The sequence below is a fragment of the Chrysoperla carnea genome, chromosome 2 (assembly GCF_905475395.1).
Source record: "Chrysoperla carnea chromosome 2, inChrCarn1.1, whole genome shotgun sequence".
NCBI classification, from domain to species: Eukaryota; Metazoa; Arthropoda; class Insecta; order Neuroptera; family Chrysopidae; genus Chrysoperla; species Chrysoperla carnea.
Genome location: NC_058338.1, coordinates 45951025 through 45969546, shown reverse-complemented (window position 1 = coordinate 45969546; position 18522 = coordinate 45951025). Strand labels below are relative to the sequence as shown.

Here is an 18522-nt window from a genome sequence, read left to right as displayed (position 1 = left end):
GGATATTTTGTTAAGTTCTGTCGACGAAACCTCTAGCTGTGCATCTCCATGTGTGTACTTCTCCTCATTTAGCGATTCATATTTTCATAGAAATATCCATTGTAAAAATAGACTATTATGAAATAGACTATTATATGGACTATTTTGAAAAATATGACTCAAAATAGTCCATAAAGCTTTATGGATAACTTTCATCCCTTTAATCAACGAACAAAAGGAAAGTTGTAAACACTTAAAACAGCAATGTATTGCAGAACATTAGAATAAAACTTTTTAATTAAATCACTCAATATGTTTATTTTTAATTTATTTTGTAAAAAATAAAAATGGCATTCATAATATATGCGGTTGACATAGTTATTATATATGAAATTGAAGACATAAACGTGTCGTACGGATGTAAAATTATTGTCTATTGAAAACTTTATATAAAATAAATTTTTTTTTTTTATAAAAAATATGCAAAAAATTGCTGCAGTCGTGTTAATTCTAATTAATTTTACAAATGTTGAAGAACATTTATTCAATTCTTAAATCAGTATTTCTATTGAAATGTTTAGTTTTTTCTTTTTGACATAAACTAAACGTTTTTAGTTGTCTAAAATGTATACCTTCGGTTATGAAAATTTTCTATGGGAAATTTTCTTTATATTATCCTTGCTAATAACCTTGTTTTAGTACCTCACCAAATGGCAATGTCAACTGCTGTTGAAAAACTACTAACTGCGATAGAAATGTGGTTCCTGCGTCGCTCTCAGCGGATATCATGGACCCAACGAATATCAAATGAACTTGTTGTTCTATTAAAAGCGAGTGTAAGCCGTGAACTAATAAAGCCTTTAAGATTTCGTCAGCTTAATTTCTTGGATCATATTATTAGAAAAAAGTGGCTAAAATATTATATCCTTACAAGAAAGTTTTTGGGTCTTTGGCGATAGGAAAAAACCTCATGAATATCTTAAAAACTTAAGATTAAACATGTCCAACATGGGCATTCTTCATCTCGCCAACGATAGGGATCGGTGGAATTCCTTGATCACCAATGTTTCTTAATCAAACATGGTACTTGATTGATTGATTAGAAACTTGGAAATTTCCGAAAAAGTTAATTGGACAGTGCAACATTTATGTAGATATTGTATATATTTGTTATGAATACTTGTCTAATTATGGATTCATAAATTTTATATTTTTGAAAGGCGCAGGATGTAGCGGACCATCTAACTGTGATCGAAACGTTTCATTTTTACATAAATGACATTAAGATTATATCATATTTTTCTATAAATTAAATTAACATGTTCTATAAATTGTATAAAAATGTTGGACCACATTGTCACATTGGAGAATATTTTTGTAATACATTAAAATTTTTATTTAAAATAATTACTTATAAAAAAAATATGCTCACTTAGACTGTGAAAGTAGTTTTATTCTATGCTTGTTTTCTGTCTATGTTCTTCGTAGTTATTCTTCGTTCCATGAAGTATAAACATAAAAAAGGATATCGTATTCCAAGAAAAAAATTCCATAAATAGGTAACGTTCGGTACAGAAAATTCTTTCTGAGAACTAATTGTGTAGCATTTTAATTATGAGCTTCTTTCTATAACTGGCTTATTTTTTTAATGTTAGTACGAATTTTTGAAAAAATTCCTAAACAATTTCTTCTGTGAACTTTTTCATTAATTATTTGTATCCTCTATGAATGACTTTTAATTAATTCACCTCAATTCTGATTACTTACGTTAATTGTAAAAATAAACCAACAATTCACAAATTAACATAAACCTGTCTTTGAAGGCAAAAGAAAAATAAATCATGAGTTTTCTAGCTAAGAGATTTTTTATCGAATGTATTTATTACGTTAGATTAGGTAAGATTAGAGTGGCTGTCCTGGGGTATGATATACTTAGAACATAGGGCCCGTTGTGGTACCGAAAACAGGTTGAAAAAACAAGTGAAAACAAACAATTTACTGAGTTAATTGTTGAAATATCACCTAAAGACAATGTTGATAACGCAACGTTTAACTTTTTTTCACGTCATGTAAATAAAGAAAGATAGTTACTCTAACACACAATGTCAAAGCAGTATCTTTCTTCTTACACACAAGGCAATAACATTTTCTCAGTGGATATAATATCTGCCATAAGCAAACCAAAACACTCATAATAACTGTAACGTATAAATTTAAAACATTTATAATACCGGTTTACATACTATATAATGCTTCTAACCTAATTTGCACCATCACGGGTAAAGAGTGATTTTTTGAAATGTTTCATACAAAAGTTGTTTATTTAGGACCCATCTTGTCAGGCGCTACAGATAGAATAAAAGTTTAAATATAAAAAAAAGTTCCTTATAATAATAAACAACTTTTGTATAAAACATTTTTAAACATCACATGTATAATCATAAACATGTATAATATAACAATCTCGGAAACGTCGTTTTCTCTCGGCAATTTTAATCTCGGAAACGGCTCCAATGATTTTTATGAAATTCAGTAAACAGGGAATTTAGGTTTCACTTCTAGAAGACGTCGTTTTATCTGGGAAAATTTAATCTCGAATTTAACAAAATAAAAAAAAAATAATAATAATAATAATAACGAGCAAAGCTCGTTTATCCAGATACTTTACTTTGAAATGCAAGACGTATTTCAATCTTTGTTTAGTAAGTCTAGCAATTTTTCATAATTCTGCTATCTTATAATTAACTCTTAAATGTTAGTTACTGCAACTTTCGTATTTTTATTTGAAAACTGTGAAGGTGGGTGGGAAATATCGTGTTCACAGTCAAGCATTTAGTTTAAACATTCTCTTCCAACATACTTAATATTTTTACGAAACATAAAAGTACATTCGTGTTCTGTAATAGGGAATATTCATGAAATTTAAATTTGGTTCAAATATTTTTCTTCCGTAACTTTAATGACTGAACATTTCAACTAAACCATTATTTTAGTACTTAATATCTTTTTAATTACTTAAAATTAATTAATAAAAGTACAAGTACAAATTCAGTGAGGGCATTTAAAAATTTCTAGAAATAGAAATTCAAATTTTTATACGGACGTGACATCATAGTACGGGCTTGTCAAAATTGTTGACATACTGTATGATATTAATTACTTACATTTTATATGGTATTTTATTAAATTATACTACTCTACGGCTTTTTATTAGAAAACTTAATAATAACGAGTTTAAATTCTGTGTTGTAAATTCATTTTTTAAAGTGTAAATTATACATTAAACTGCCACCAATTGACAGATCACTTACTTATACGTTATCAACAGAGAGCGCCAAAAAACTGCGTTTAAATATCTCAAAATTATAATGTATTTTAAATATTTTTTTACACTTAAATACAGCATTTTTAAGCAGTATTTATATTTTTTAGTGTGTTATAACAGTGTAAAATATGTATTAAAAATATTAATAAAATACATGAATATTCCCTATTTTTCTGTGAACCCAACTGTAGTCAAGATAATTTAAATGTAAGCTTTCATATTTCTTCCACATGTATAATAGATAGTCTGTACACGAAACTTATTTAAATTTTAATTCGAATTATTAATATATTTTATTAAAATAGTTGACAAACATATATTTGTATTCAAAAGAAATGCGCTAACTTAAATATCACACAAGGGGGCTGCCAATTTTTTAACTCTCCAACACGAGCCTGAAAAATAATGAATATTTGTTTTATTATTTCAATAAATCAAAAAAAAATGCAATAATCATATTGCCCGATACCCTACAAAAAAAAAGTCCAACACCTTGAAAATTATAATTTTTGGTGTATTGGATGGTTTTAGAATTTGTTAACCAATTACCTCTTTTCTAGAATAACAAAGGAATTTTCATCAAATTTAATATCATAGTATAATAAAATATTAATCAGTTTTCATGCTCAAAAATTGCTTCTCTCTCAATATCGTATTTGCCCAATATTAATTGATTCCCTGAAGACTTGAAATCCATGAAAATTGACTGCGTTTAGATTTAGTTTAGTTACAATTTAGATTATATTAGGAACCAAGACTTTAACTCGTAACCCTAATCACTGGTTTAAAATAATAAATTAAAATAAATTTGGTATAAATCCTAAAATTTAAATAATTTCGGAAGACTTTTTTGACATGCCTGCATTAGGAAATATTGGCAGAAAGGTATCGATATAAAGAGCGTTTCTCATATTTGTTTATTACTTTTCTAAACACGAAACTCTACCAAAGTGGGCAGTAAATACAAGAAAAGTTTTCAATATCGGTTTTTGTAGAATAAACATGACAACATAATATTTAAGAAATGCGCTTTTTGGAAAAAAATCCTTATAAGAAATCGCTCAAAATATGCTATTTAGAAAATTTTTCGATTTGTATCATAAGATTCTAGAAATTTCATGTTTCAAGCAAAAACCTTAATCTTTATTACGCGTCGAATGGAAATTTCACATTAATCTTGCGAAAATTGAAGTGAAATGGCTAGTTTTAAAGGTATTTTTCCTATTTTCGGGGAGTTATGATTGATATATTAAAATACATATTAAAATTAATTATAACCTATGTCCTATTCTGATATATTTAGCTATAATACTGTGAATAACCTCACTTGAGAAATTATTGGTTTGCCACACAAATATTCATATCCTATTTCACTTTCTTCAAGTTTTATTTCCTCGACAAAAAGTACCCTATATCCTTTCCTAAGATCCCACGTATCTGTAAACCGGAAATCATCAGTATTGGCCCAGTTGTTTAGACGTGAAACGTTACTTCCACATTTATAATATTAGTTAAAATTTGATTTAAACAAGTGAAATTTACAAAATTTTAAAATCACGCGACAAATTGTTCGGCTATGGAACCCTAAACTCGCATTTGAAACATATCTAAGAACAGTCTCCATTAAATTGAAAGCCCCAAACTGAGCCGATTTGGAAGATAATCGACAATTTTTATTTTTTTTGGGTACGGAACCTTATATTCGTCCTTGAAACATAGCTAAACACACTATCCATTAAATTAATTTTCAAGCAAAACAAAAAAATCAAAATCGGTTCATCCGTTTAGGCGCTACAATGCCACAGACAGGCAGACAGCCAGACACACGGGGGTTGAAAAATGAGCAAAGGTACATTCATTTTTATTGAATAATCATATACATATTGAGACGATACTCATATTTCCACTCGGATAATACCCTCCTGGATCCAAGGCTACAACAAAAAAAAAAAAACAAAAACAAAAATAAAATAAAAAAATTTTTTATTAAAAAAGTAAAATAAATTAAAACTTCATTAATTGTTGCCAATTGGGTCCAAAGAATGAATGCTTGAGGAAGTGTGTGTATACGAGGAGTGTCGACTTAGGCTACATCACACCCACCGAACAAATAAAAAGAGAAAAAAAAAAAATTTACAAAAATTTACAAAAAAAAAAAAAACAAACAATGTCAGTAAATATTCAAATTTAATCTAAAATTAAAAACAATTGAGTTCCCCAAAAATCATTTCAAAAAAAAAGGAAAAAGGTCATAACTAATTTTATTTATTGATGCATTTAAAATACAATATCTTTTTCTCATTACAATTCATAAAAATAAAAAAATGGCCGAAAGTGGACACCCGGATGGCCAGGCACACGACGCACAAACAGAGAATCGCACGCAGCATCGCAAGCGGTAAACACGGCGCGAAAGGTCGTGATTGGATCACGGCGGCACCAGGCACTAATAAAACAAAAACAACAAGTGACCTGATGGTCTTCTTGATAAAAAAAAAAAAAACTTAACTTTTAACCTTTGCATCGAGCAAGTAAAGAGCTCGGAATTATTATATTGATTCGTGATCAAAAAAAAATTAATCAATCGACATCGATTATTAAACAAGTAAAATAAAATCGACATTAATTAAAATTGGACCGACATTGTGGATTTAAAAAAATTAATAAATCAACAACGATTAATAAACAGAAGTAAAATAAAATCGACATTAATTAAAATTGGACCGACATCGTGGATTTAAAAAAATTAATAAATCAACAACGATTAATAAACAGAAGTAAAATAAAATCGACATTAATTAAAATTGGACCGACATCGTGGATTTAAAAAAATTAATAAATCAACAACGATTATTAAACAGAAGTAAAATCAAAATCGAACTTTAATCAAATCGGACCAACATCGTAATTATAATTAATGGATCGACAACGACTTAATAATCAGGAACAATAAAACAAAAAAACAACGACCGGTACTCACGAGTAGTGTCCTGGTGATACAAGTTTCGAGTGGACGACCGCATGGTTATTTCATCCTTTGTTGTCTGGGAATTCAACATCGCCCATCAACGGCACACCTCCGCATGGAAACCGATTCGATCAACACGATACAAAGGAAAATCTAGTATACCTCGAGGATCACCCAGTGAATCCGCTGTGTGCTGCTGCGAATCTCTCCTGGCCGTCCGGTTGTTCAGCCCCCGGTCCCGTTTCGTTAATGAATATGTAAGTCTGCATTTATCTGATTTTTTCTTTTTTCTTTACCAAACTAATTATCGGCCAAAAAGGACATATTCTAAAACAAATAAAAATTGACATTAAAAAAAAAAGGTTGGAGGTTTACCATATATTTTAGATTTAGGAAATAATATTAGTTAAGTTTTTTTTTTATTACCGTGTGTGGTGATTCCGGGTGCATCCATTAATCAACCCGTCGAGTGGCCCTTGTCCCATTAGTGTTGGCCAATAGCCGCATATTAACGACAAGGGACAACCACTCTCAATTTCACGGCACCAGGTGGTGGTGAAGACGATCCAATTGATTCGAAGATCCATACATCTCGCCCGTACTGTAACGGCAAACGGCCCTTGACCGAATGTGCATATGTATATGTATTCCTATTATTAAAAAAAAAAAAAAAGAAATAATATAGTAACATATCCGTATGCACCTTTACCTTTAAAAGAAACTCACCAGGAATCACCATCGCCAATATTAATATTAAGTTGTGTTGTCCTAAAACAAATATTAAATTTTTTTCTATTTTTATTAAATACAAAACCTAGGTTATGTATCTACTCATTCACATGTCAAATAAATTGTACTAAATTCACCATTGTTTTGCAATATACGTTTGATAAAACCGAAAGAAATGTAATTGTGAATAGTAGAAACGATTTATAAAATTTTACTAAAAAAGAAATTGAATAAACAGAATATTGAAATTTAATTGAGATTACTTACGTTTGTTCAAATCCATTGACACTTAAGTTGTACCAAATACAGTAGTGCCAACTCCATATAACTAATATCGATTTAGTAGATCTTCTCTTGAAATTGCGCGCCATAACCCGTCCGATCAACAAAAAGACTTCCACTGCGACATCTTATATATATTCGTTTCTCTAACTAAATTGAGAATCGTTTTATGGTAGCAAAGCGTATGGTAAATGGCGTAATTTTCAATCAGCGTTATCTAAGACAAATTGAAAATAAACAACGTATTAATCGTATAATCCCATAAACTTAATTTTTCAATATTTCTTTTTAACTAAGCTTATTTCTACAAATCCTTTTCTGTTTTCTATAACACTCACATATACAATCGTTGAACAATCGCGGAGTCTAACATGCCGGACACCAGGAGCGGACGCATATTCACACCCGCCACCAGCTGTAATCCACAACCCGAGGTGACTTCTCCGGGCTTCACAACGCCGCCAACAACAATGTCAGTACCCGTCGCACCGCCGCCAACTACAGTAGTCAACCAACTTCCATGGCTCGATTTCACGACGGCGCCTTCAACATCGACGTCCACAACAGCCACCACATTCTCAACGTCAACAGCTCCATCAACTTCGACACATCAATCGCCTCCATCACGTGTGTTTGACTTTATAAGAACCCAAACCGAACTTAGTGCTGACAACCAACATCGTCTTCAGGCCATGGAGAACCAATTGATAAATATGGGTGAGTTGTTATGTAGTCTAAGTCGAAATATTCCCCAATCGCCCCACGCTCAGGGTTTAGTTGAACCTAAACACACAAACAGCTCAATTGGTGACAATGAAATGTACAAAATTAATTATAAAGTTGATATCAATACCTTTTTTAAAAACGTTTCGAAGTGTGACGGCATTTCCAAAGCTGGTATCATTCAATTCATGGAGGACGTAGAAAAATTATCAGATCTTGGCATCCTCCACGAAAAACCTCTTATGACCCACCTCATTCAATTTTGTGAAGGTGACTTCCAGAGATGGTGGGCCCACAATATTAAATATGCTCCATCATGGGAAGTAATTCGAGGCCGCATACTCGATGATTTCTTTGGTCCAGCCGACCGCTCTCTTCTAGTGTCCGAACATCTACACCGGTGGCAAAAGCCAGAGGAATCATTTATATCGTTCATCGAGGATATCAAACTAAAGTCAAAAATTCTCGGCACGTCCATGTCGGAATCAGAGGTCATCGTGCTGCTCTGGGCTCGCATGAACCGTAAAACTTACGACCTATGCAAATTCAAGGCCACCCCTCAAAGCTTTATGGACCTCGACCTAGTCGCCCGCGAAATTAGGCAAATCAGTGACCGAGAATCCCTCTATCAGGAAATGGAACCTAAAACAGAAAAAGCAGACAATCATTACAAAACCACAAAAACCACAAAAAACTTTTAGAAACCTCCAACTTACACGAAACTTCATCCACCTTCATTCGAAGACGCCCTCGCGCCTTAGTTGGCCGTCGCAAACTCCTGGCGTACGAACCTCGTAGGACCTCCATCCCTACGATCACTGTGAAGGTGGGGCCTCTTTCCTTCATTTGTCTCTTAGATTCCGGAGCTACAGACAGTTTCTGTTCCAAAAAATTCGCTACCTCCATAGTTAAGCTGAAACTGGGCCATTTGACAAAATCCACCTTCAACGTCACCTTGGCCAATGGTGCAATTAATACACTAAACAATAAATTACATTGTTCAATAAAAATTGGTCAATTTTCATGGCCAATGAGTTTTCCGATTTTACACGGCTTAACCTATGACTTACTGTTGGGAGTGGACGCGCTTTGCAAGATGAAAGCCAAACTGGATTTCATCAATTCCACGGTGGTTTTCGGATTCGATCCACTGCGTAACATCCCATTTACAGCCCAACCGTATGGTAGCGAATGTAATGCCATCATGTCCCCGACTCTATCACGCCCGCAACAAAAGCTATTAAACGAGCTAATGGCCGGGTTTGACGACGTTTTAACGGACAGAATTGGCTGTGCCCGGGACTATGACTACTCGATTCAGATGAAGGACGACATACCTGTGAGAAGCCCACCCTTCCCTCTATCTCCACCTAAGGCCAAAGAAATGGACGAACATATTAACAGCCTAATGGACCAGGGCGTCATAATAAAATCCAAAAGCCCGTACTGCTCACCTGCCTTTTTAATAAAAAAGAAGGATGGTTCCCCAAGGCTATGCATCGACTACAGGAAACTAAATTCCAAAGTTGTCTTCGACGCTTACCCAAGCCCGAATGCAGACAGCATTTTTCAATGCCTGGGGGGAGCAGCCTTCTTCAGTTCGATCGATTTGTGTTCAGCTTTTTATCAAATCAAACTATCAGATTCGAGCAGAAAATACACGGCCTTCTCCACCCCGACGGCTCACTTCGAATTTGTTAAGGTCCCGTTTGGCCTGAGTGTCTCCCCGGTGGCCCTTAATCGTCTGATATTTGGATTATTCGCGGATCTGAGATATAAGTGTGTCATCCCCTACTTTGACGACATCCTCGTCTACAGCCCCAGCTTCGAAAGTCACCTAGAACACCTAGAAATAGTCTTCCAAAGACTACGAAACGCTGGATTGACGGTTAAGCCAAAAAAGATGCAACTATGCATGCCGTCAATCAAATTTCTAGGCTTTGTCATCTCATCAGCTGGGGTCGAAGTCGACAAAGAAAAGGTGGCCCTTATATCGGATCTCCGGGTACCCCGAACCCTCAGACAGTTAAGGTCCTTCATAGGTATGGCATCCTTTTTCGCTCGCTTCATTCCAAACTTCGCCGAGGTCATCGCACCTCTAAATCAGCTGAAGAAAAAGGATGTCAAATTCCATTTCGGAGATAGAGAACTCGAAGCCTTTGCCAATGTCAAGCGAGCCCTAACAGAAGCCCCCGTTCTAGCCTTCCCCAACTTCAAAAGGCGTTTCATCGTCCAGACGGACGCGAGCCAGAACTCGCTCGGGGCCGTACTTATGCAACATTTCCCAGACGGTCTACACCCCATTCAATATGCTAGCCGAAAGCTCACAGCAGCGGAACAAAACTATCCAGTTTACGAACAGGAAGCCCTCGCTATCGTTTGGGCCCTGGAAAAGTTCAAACAATATCTCCTAGGGACCAAGTTCTTGCTTCAAACCGATAACGCCGCTCTGTCCTTCATTTTCAACCACCCAAAGCAATTGGGTCGTGTGGGCCGCTGGGCATTAAAACTGTCTCGTTTCGAATTTGACATAGAGCACATTCGTGGTACTCGTAACGCCGTGGCCGACGCCTTGAGTAGGCTTTTCACAATACAAGGTACCCCCGAAGTTTCGACCCTCCCTAAATTTAACCCCCTATCACCCTCTGATGGCGCTAAAATCCACTTTTTGGACGAGGTGCCCCAAAGCTTTGCCTCTCTACGAAAACACCAGGAAGAAGATGAAGAGCATAGACTCATCATCTCCAGAATTGAATCTGGGGAAGATGTCATAGGATATGCCCTCAAATCTGACGTCCTGGTGAAACTCGTGGGGAAACATCGCCTGAGACGAATTTCCGTCCCCAAAGCCATCAGAAACATGATAATGTTCTTCTACCACGACTCCGTAACGGCAAGTCATTGTGGAATTTGCGTCACACATCGTCGAATCGCCCGTCGCTTTTGGTGGCCGGGTCTCTATAAGGACGTCCAAAAATATGTCAGGTCCTGTCCAGAGTGTCAACGCTGTAAACCATCAAACCGCGCCTCAGGCGCACCCTTAGCATCAACGGTCCCTAAACACACCTGGGAACGTGTTTACATAGACCACGTAGGCCCCCTAGTGGCTTCCAGGAATGGGTTCCGATATACCCTAGTGATGCTGGACGGATTCAGCAAGTGGCTGGAGACTATACCCGTCAGACGCGTCACTGCAGCAGTAACCGTTGACACTCTGAACAAGATTTGGCTTCGCTACGGACCCCCCAAATATCTATCTACGGACAACGCTAGGTGTTTCACGAGTGTTAAATTCAAACACATGTGCCTCAAATGGGGGATAAAACACCTCCTCACTAGCCCATACAGACCTTCTTCTAACGCCTCCGAAAGAGTAAACAGAGATCTCAAAATGAAACTGACCATTTTGCTAAAGCAATACGCCCCATCACATAGGGAATGGGACAAATATATACATTATTTCCAACATGCTCACAATAGCCAGTTTCACGAAGCCACCCAAAACACCCCAGCATCAATATTCCTAAACCGGGAAATGGAAAGCCCTCTCGGCTTGCGTTGGAACCTCCAGGAGTTAGTAGGTGTCGAACCCCCTCCCTCACAGGATAACGTTAATGAGGCCCTAGAGAAGGCACACGAACGCCTCAGACGTTTTCACAACGCAAAACGGCCCCAGCAACACCATTTCTCCGAAGGCCAAGTGGTCCTGCAAAAGGTGCACGGATTGGCCAATTTCGACGAGGCGCAGAAATTCATACCCAGGTGGTCTACGCCCCGACGCATTTTACGCTTCACGTCACCGGTCTCATGCGAGCTAGAGTGCGTAGACACTCATACGCGATATAAAGCCCACATTGAAGACATTAAGCCCTACAATGAGAGAGTAGAGGAAATGCCGTAGCATTTTAGCCAGTGGGGGTGGATGAGACGATACTCATATTTCCACTCGGATAATACCCTCCTGGATCCAAGGCTACAACAAAAAAAAAAAAACAAAAACAAAAATAAAATAAAAAAATTTTTTATTAAAAAAGTAAAATAAATTAAAACTTCATTAATTGTTGCCAATTGGGTCCAAAGAATGAATGCTTGAGGAAGTGTGTGTATACGAGGAGTGTCGACTTAGGCTACATCACACCCACCGAACAAATAAAAAGAGAAAAAAAAAAAATTTACAAAAATTTAAAAAAAAAAAAAAAACAAACAATGTCAGTAAATATTCAAATTTAATCTAAAATTAAAAACAATTGAGTTCCCCAAAAATCATTTCAAAAAAAAAGGAAAAAGGTCATAACTAATTTTATTTATTGATGCATTTAAAATACAATATCTTTTTCTCATTACAATTCATAAAAATAAAAAAATGGCCGAAAGTGGACACCCGGATGGCCAGGCACACGACGCACAAACAGAGAATCGCACGCAGCATCGCAAGCGGTAAACACGGCGCGAAAGGTCGTGATTGGATCACGGCGGCACCAGGCACTAATAAAACAAAAACAACAAGTGACCTGATGGTCTTCTTGATAAAAAAAAAAAAAACTTAACTTTTAACCTTTGCATCGAGCAAGTAAAGAGCTCGGAATTATTATATTGATTCGTGATCAAAAAAAAATTAATCAATCGACATCGATTATTAAACAAGTAAAATAAAATCGACATTAATTAAAATTGGACCGACATTGTGGATTTAAAAAAATTAATAAATCAACAACGATTAATAAACAGAAGTAAAATAAAATCGACATTAATTAAAATTGGACCGACATCGTGGATTTAAAAAAATTAATAAATCAACAACGATTAATAAACAGAAGTAAAATAAAATCGACATTAATTAAAATTGGACCGACATCGTGGATTTAAAAAAATTAATAAATCAACAACGATTATTAAACAGAAGTAAAATCAAAATCGAACTTTAATCAAATCGGACCAACATCGTAATTATAATTAATGGATCGACAACGACTTAATAATCAGGAACAATAAAACAAAAAAACAACGACCGGTACTCACGAGTAGTGTCCTGGTGATACAAGTTTCGAGTGGACGACCGCATGGTTATTTCATCCTTTGTTGTCTGGGAATTCAACATCGCCCATCAACGGCACACCTCCGCATGGAAACCGATTCGATCAACACGATACAAAGGAAAATCTAGTATACCTCGAGGATCACCCAGTGAATCCGCTGTGTGCTGCTGCGAATCTCTCCTGGCCGTCCGGTTGTTCAGCCCCCGGTCCCGTTTCGTTAATGAATATGTAAGTCTGCATTTATCTGATTTTTTCTTTTTTCTTTACCAAACTAATTATCGGCCAAAAAGGACATATTCTAAAACAAATAAAAATTGACATTAAAAAAAAAAGGTTGGAGGTTTACCATATATTTTAGATTTAGGAAATAATATTAGTTAAGTTTTTTTTTATTACCGTGTGTGGTGATTCCGGGTGCATCCATTAATCAACCCGTCGAGTGGCCCTTGTCCCATTAGTGTTGGCCAATAGCCGCATATTAACGACAAGGGACAACCACTCTCAATTTCACGGCACCAGGTGGTGGTGAAGACGATCCAATTGATTCGAAGATCCATACATCTCGCCCGTACTGTAACGGCAAACGGCCCTTGACCGAATGTGCATATGTATATGTATTCCTATTATTAAAAAAAAAAAAAAAGAAATAATATAGTAACATATCCGTATGCACCTTTACCTTTAAAAGAAACTCACCAGGAATCACCATCGCCAATATTAATATTAAGTTGTGTTGTCCTAAAACAAATATTAAATTTTTTTCTATTTTTATTAAATACAAAACCTAGGTTATGTATCTACTCATTCACATGTCAAATAAATTGTACTAAATTCACCATTGTTTTGCAATATACGTTTGATAAAACCGAAAGAAATGTAATTGTGAATAGTAGAAACGATTTATAAAATTTTACTAAAAAAGAAATTGAATAAACAGAATATTGAAATTTAATTGAGATTACTTACGTTTGTTCAAATCCATTGACACTTAAGTTGTACCAAATACAGTAGTGCCAACTCCATATAACTAATATCGATTTAGTAGATCTTCTCTTGAAATTGCGCGCCATAACCCGTCCGATCAACAAAAAGACTTCCACTGCGACATCTTATATATATTCGTTTCTCTAACTAAATTGAGAATCGTTTTAATATATCGACATACCTGTTATACACATACCATCTAAAGAAGTATAAATAAAGCAAGCGCAAAGCACAGCCTCGAGTATACAACATCACCTGTGTTTTGAATATTTAAATTAAAATGTATATTATATTCTTTGAACATTCTTTTAATTTCTTCTTTTTTTTTACATATTTAATTAAAGATATAATACGCGCTACGCTGTTGTTTTGTAAATGGAGGCATATGTAATGAAACATTACAGCATAAATATATGCAAATAGATATTATGATTAACGGATACAAAGAATAAGAAGAAAAAAAATGTAAAATTAAAAATATATTGAACAAAATAAATATCTTTACATACCAATTTAAAAGTTTGTATTAGTTTGTAAAGTATATTGCGATTTTGTTAAATTGAACCAATTGGAATTACTTTTTGCTGGAAATATATTTGGAAATCATTCTTTTAAAAATCAACAATTACGCACCTAATAATCAACGGTCAAGCATTTAAAATGCAATTAGACCAAAAGATTTTGCAGGATGTTGTTGAGTAAGCTTTACACTGTAAATAAAAATTTTATAGACAATAAAAATCTGATTTTTTCATACACTTTTTAAGGGATAAAAATCGTAAAAATCGCGTTTTTTCAAATTTTACGATTTTTTTTTTTTTTTTTTTTTTTGAAAACTGGAGGGTTTAGAGAAAAATGTCTGGGAACATTTTTTGTTAATTTGGACCCCTTTCTCGAAGCGATTCGATAAATATTATTAATTTGTTAAGAAAAATGAATTTTAACAATATCCTACCGGGCTACCCGCCGGATATCTACAGTACATAGGATAATTCATAAAAAAGTTGATTTTGCGGACGTTGGCGATCATAATATCCGTCGTAATAATCGCACAATTAGATTATTTATTGAAAGAGCAAATTTAGCAGGTTCGTATTGTTTGAAAGCTGGCATTTTTGTGTCAATTTCCTTACTTTGGTTTCATCACTGTTTTTGTGTTGCAGACTTAATTTGCAGTACTATGTTGTATAGAGGATTTTTTTTATATTGATAATATGTTCGGAACCCTTTCCAATGTTTTTCAGAATTTTTTAATCTTATAGGTACATTTTGTTGTTGAATAAGTGTATAATAGGTGAGAGTTAATATACGGAATATTCTTTAAAACAACTTTGTGATTGATTGAAAATAATATATTTATTTAAAAGTTTTTTTATATTTATTTTAACACTCAAAATCTACATTCAATCTAAAATGTAATTTGTAAATGTCTTTATGTTGTTGTGCTGAAATTTTACTGAAAAGTAAACAAATTATTTTCATTTTTCATTCATATATCTTCCTGTTTCGTTTAATAAGAAAATTATAGCAAGTGGTTGTATTTTGGCAAGTTTTTAAAAAATATAAAGTAATAAATATAAAATAGAATAAATTTCAATTTTTGCCTAAATAGCCTAGGTCAATTTTTTGTATTAATAAATACGTATTTCGACGTAAAAAGCGAAAAATTTACAAGATATTGTTGGACTGTTTTTTATACTCAGTAGGTATGTTTTTCTCACACTGTCAATAAAAATAAAATCGCTTTCAAATAGGAGATAATTCTGATGTCGAATTGGCCATATATTATCAATACAAATGAAATTAAAATTGAATAAATAACGAAGAAATTATAAGCATTCAAAAAACATTACATTCAAAGGTTGTCCATCTCTTTTTAGCAAAACAAAGTTTTATATGTAATCTATAGCGATACCCACATATGACGTCACTAGATATCTAGATATCGTAATCTTTGTTTAATTAGGAATTTTAAACGTTCATATCTTGCATACTAGTAAAGATTTTTAAAAACCAATTGCACTTTTCTATTCTTTAAGTGAGAATTCTTCATTTGATGTGATAAAAAAAAATTAGTCCGATCCCCTATTGTGCAAGCTTGCTCAAAATATGTTATTACAGACAAATTGATTGTTTTATAATGCTTATGTGAAGTTGTTGATGAACCACAAACGTTAAGACCGCTCTGAATCCAATTTTTTCTGTTTTTAGCCCGGTATGCGCTCAAATCTAACAGATTCTCTATAGCCAGTCACGGTGCACCCTGAACAGATCCGAAATCAAATTTAAACATGTCGAATTTGACACATTACCCATAAAATTGTAAAAGTAAACTTGATACCATAACAAAATTTGAAAGTTAAATTAAAATTGATTAAAAAATAAAGATGTTATGAACATTCAAAGATTTTTGGCTGTCTCTTTTTTGAAAAACAATGTTTTATATGTAATCTCTATAGCGATACCGTGCAATGACGTTACTGGTCGATATTTCCCCTCTTTCATGATGATCACCATTAACATTATTCTTGTGTGTTTAATTTCGTAAAAATTTATAACACTTAAAAAACACCCGCTATATTCAAATCAAAATTCTAGTACGAAATACAGATGTATAAAAATGGTTTTGCCTTTTTTACCACTATCTAAATGAATTAGGGCGGTGCACATTTCGAAGGGAAAACACATATTGAAAGTCAATTTGATTTTGATGACACGATATATTTTTAAACTTACAGAATAGTAGAAACATGATAATTCGATTACGAATAAAAAAAAAATGCTTCAAATAAAGTATATTATAGGAAATTTAAAATTACACTCCATATTACGAATCAACGCGACGCCGCATCTTCCATGATAGGAGTCATACATGGTACAACAATCACATTTACAAGCTATTCGTAAATACTTAAATACAATATTGAAGTAAAATACTACGTTATACATTCCCTAGCTCATTCATAATCCGATAAAGTAGCTTACGGGGGTAGTTTTCTGTATGTGTGGGAATATGTGTATATTTGTAATGATTCTTCGTAAAATTATTTGCATAGTATTTTTCTAATAAATTGAAATATAGTGGAGAACTGTAAAATTTATACATCAGAATCCAACATCAGTCGAATCTTTATATATAAACTGTTCGACTGCATTGTTTAAAGTTTACTTAGGTAAGGTTAGGTTATATTGGCTGTCCACGAAGGACACATTTAGGCTATAGAACCCATTGGGATACTTTATATGTTTTTTACCACTTTTCCGCTGAGAATTTCATCTATCAGCTCCTCAATTTCAGAGACTGAGTGCACCTCGTTTTTAATTCGTTTATTCGCTTTATTTACACGAATATATATTCCAACAAAGTAAAATTTTATTTTCCATCAATAAAATGCATGACTTTAAACTAAAATCAATCTCTTTCATAGAAGTAACGATTTTGTTTATTTAATTTCAGTGATTTTCTATCAATGAATTCACATTTTAAAATTCCATTCTATTGTAAATACAAATACTTAGCTTTACTTGTTCCAATCATTACTGAATTGTTTGGACGTAATTTGTCTTTTTTCAATATGAAAGGGCCAACTTCGAGATAAGGTTGTCATTATTTTAATTTTTTGTAGGATTAAATAATTCTGGAAATTTCATTAAAAATTTTCAGTAATCTTCTTTTCTTATTCATTTTTCGTGTCAGCACAACCTTAACTATACTAAACAATAAATAAATTCAGTAGCTGTAATGTTTTTTTCTTTTAGATTTCTGCAAATGTCTAGAATGTGAAATGAAAAATTGCACAGAAGATAAAATTCAATTTAAATATAAATTCAGGTTACAATAAAAAAACAAGTATACAAACATACATTTATACATATTGTGCAGCCTAGGTAAAACGTCAGGTGAAACTTAAAACGCTTAAAGGCTTTTCTCAGTCTTTACTATTCACAACAAACATTCATTTGCCATCATATACGGGATGATTTTTTTAATAGATTTCAGCAAATTTTCTCCAAAACTGAATGAAATATCAAAAAGCGGTGGAATTCGGGTTTCCTTATAGTCAGGGAAAAAATTAGCGTGCAATTTTATTTCTCCGGCAGCGCTTTCTATATCAAACGATGGTCTTTATTTTCTTTCAATAGAAATATCTATTTTTGGCACCCGAATTTAAGTATTTTTTTATCCAAAAATTTCCACCGAGAAAATTTTTTACCGACAAATTCTCAAAATAATCATATTTTGAGAATTTATATATACTTATTCTTGCTTTTTATCGAAAAAAAATAATTTTTGACCAGACAATTTTGTTCCCATATAATTCCTACAGTTTTACCCTTAAAAATCGTAAATTCAGGTTCCAAAAAAAGAGGTTTTGGAAAAAAGTATGACTTTTTTGAGGCAAAAAATCAGGATCTAGTACCCAAAAAAAATCGTAGCGAACGAGCTGCGTTAACTAAGCGAATTCCGTCCGAGGCTGAAAAAATAACATCTTCTT

The 18522-nt window shown here is 33.6% G+C and overlaps 1 protein-coding gene and 2 long non-coding RNA genes across 5 annotated transcripts in view; 1 reads left to right on the top strand and 2 right to left on the bottom strand.

Annotated features, from left to right (window-relative positions):
• Positions 1 to 18522, top strand: part of LOC123293739 (apoptosis-stimulating of p53 protein 1-like) — a 598530-nt gene that overhangs the window by 267874 nt on the left and 312134 nt on the right. The gene's annotated exons all lie outside the window — the stretch shown is intronic.
• LOC123293741 lies at positions 5188 to 8554 on the bottom strand. 3 transcript variants are annotated; one of them, XR_006535040.1, is made up of 7 exons: positions 8137 to 8554; positions 7622 to 8066; positions 7269 to 7500; positions 6999 to 7040; positions 6699 to 6922; positions 6435 to 6599; positions 5188 to 5238 (listed from the first exon to the last, which is right to left on the bottom strand). It is a non-coding gene; the product is annotated as an uncharacterized LOC123293741 (long non-coding RNA). The 3 variants fall into 3 exon arrangements; XR_006535041.1 differs by lacking the exon at positions 5188 to 5238 and adding an exon at positions 5348 to 5392; XR_006535039.1 differs by lacking the exon at positions 5188 to 5238 and having other exon boundaries at positions 6422 to 6599.
• On the bottom strand, positions 5606 to 6407 carry LOC123293742. Its single transcript, XR_006535042.1, has 2 exons — positions 6285 to 6407; positions 5606 to 5750 (listed from the first exon to the last, which is right to left on the bottom strand). It is a non-coding gene; the product is annotated as an uncharacterized LOC123293742 (long non-coding RNA).